Source organism: Nicotiana tomentosiformis, chromosome 12 (assembly GCF_000390325.3).
Source record: "Nicotiana tomentosiformis chromosome 12, ASM39032v3, whole genome shotgun sequence".
Taxonomy (NCBI): domain Eukaryota; kingdom Viridiplantae; phylum Streptophyta; class Magnoliopsida; order Solanales; family Solanaceae; genus Nicotiana; species Nicotiana tomentosiformis.
Window position 1 is genome coordinate 84,988,583 of NC_090823.1, and position 2,657 is coordinate 84,991,239.

Below are 2,657 nucleotides of genomic sequence, written 5' to 3' on the forward strand. Positions count from 1 at the left end.
TAGATTTATTCCCAGAATAGTTGCCTAGATGGAAAGGAGAGTACTAAAGTATTCGCAAGAGCTATAGGTTATGATATTGATAAGTGCATCAGTCAACATTCGAGGACGAATGTTCCAAATGGGGGAACGATGTTACACCCCATATTTTCGTACGTGAAAGTACTCCATAAGTAAATTGATGAAAGCTCGGAAATGAGATGTTACATCCCGCATTTTCATACATTAAAGTTTCATCGTAAGTTAATCGACATAAGTTCAAGGACAAGATTATTTTTGAGGTTGTAAATATTATTATATTTCAAAAAAAAAGTTATAAGTAAAGTCGTGAAGGTAAGGGGGTAAACGAATCGAAAAAAATGAGTTTTGTCGAAGTTTCACATTTTAGAAAAAAATACGGTCCAAGCTGTAATACCCCGTATTTATGGACTAGTGTTATACCACATGACCATGATAGTAAGGTATATGAAGTATATTAGTATTTAAGTGAAATAAGAGTTAGAAATTGATTGTTTGGAATTAGTATAAGTGGATAAGTGTAAAAATAAATGTGTTGTCCACGTGGGACCATGGCAACTAAAGAAAGAGGTGACTAATTTGTATTAAAGTGTCATTTATCGGTAATCATGATTTTCAAAGTGATGGAAAATGGGGGTGGACCCCCCTCTCCCCCACACACACACACACACACACACATATATATATATATATATATATATATATATATATATATATATATATATATATATATATATATATATATATATGTCAAATATAATCTTGGAAAATTTTATTTTTTGAATATGCTTTAAATTATACACTTGATATGAGAAAGTTTATAAATGAGATTTTCTTTGTTATAAAGATAGAAATTGTTAAGAAGGTTATGTTTTTACCGTTTTAAGAATTAAGCGTACGGAAATTTGTACTCTTTATATGAGATTAGAAAAATTAGAAGTTGATAAAATATATGTACTTTTACATGAATATTTTAATAAAATATTAGTATATGTATTACTTTTATATGGTATCATAATTTATTAATATTTTAATATTTAAATAATGGTGCTTTAGGATGAGGACAAGGTTTCTAAATTTGTTTTGACATTATTTCACGTGATGGTGTCTACTCAATTAGATATCTATATACTATTATATTAATAAAATTGTTAAAGGATGTCAATCAACTAGAATCAAAGTCCCTTTTTTTTAATTTAATGAAGGACTTGCCTTTATATGCTTATAACCCGTATGACTATCATTTGTTTTAATTTATATCTCTTCTTGAGATTTAATAGCTAAGGCTTTTAAAAAGGAAATGTTGCTGCCTTATACAAGATGATCCATAGGCAATAACGTTCCTTTCTTCATCTCTGTATCAACATACATCAATTTACTTCACGTTCTCCTCCTCCTTCCAAGATCAAAAATTCTAATCTTCCTCTCTCGATTTCATGGTTATAACATCGATATACTATGAACCTTATCAATCCGAATATTACTTTGTAATGAAGTAACGTATCGAGAAGCTTTAAAGAGGCGATCTTGGTTTGATCCGTTGTCTACGATCTTCTACGAGCTCATACGCGCAATTAAAGTATGTTAAGTCTATTCCTTCTTTCTTTTTGGCATGATCCAAATGATACAAACGAAACGAGCAAAATACGCAACTCTCATAAATGACTCTATTCATAAAAATACCAGGGGTGTCTATATTGTTGATTCCACATGTGAATTATTATTATATCCTCTGTTCATGGGTCTCAGAAAAATACGTATTTGATAAAGTTTGTCCGAAAGGTATATTGATTTTATAATAGTCGAGAAATCTTATTAATGTATTTCTTATGCATTTCATGCATTTATACATGTACATTGACCCATGACCAGAAGGCGTTATATACGCGCATATTATATGTATATGGGATATGGGAAAAGGTTACGGCGTTATATACGCACCACCACCTGATCAGCTAGTATACGTTGATGATTTGCCCACAGTGGCCGAGATGATATGATGGGATGCCCTCAGAGACTTGATGATGTTATGTACGCATATACCTATGCATGGTATGATATTTATACGTATATGCATGACATTATAACTATGAAATGATTCACAGGGTTATTCAGACTTACATGTCTTTTACTCCATGTTTCTCTCATGTCTATTATTTACTGATTTTCATTCCTTACATACTCGGTACATTATTTGTACCGACGTCCCTTTTGCCTGGGGACGCTGCGTTTCATGCCCGTAGGTCCTGATAGACAGGTTGCGAGTTCTCCAAGTAGGCTATCAGCTCAGCGGAAGGTATTAGTACGCTCCATTTGCTCCGGAGTTACTTATTTGGTCAGTATGATTTGAACATGTATTAATTAGTATGGCGGGGCCCTGTCCCGGCCTTTATGGTATTCATCTACTCTTAGAGGCTTGTAGACATATGTCATGTACATGAAAGATTGTACGGCCTTATCGGCCTATATTCAATGTACGAGTGATCATTTTGGTCTTATAGGCCCGTATGTCATATGTATAAGTTCGTATTACATCTTGGGTCGTCCAATGTTGAGTGTTTCCTCATGTTTTATTCTACTTATCTCACGACAGCCTCTCCGACTCATTTATCTATGATAGTATGATACGAAAGATACGTGAT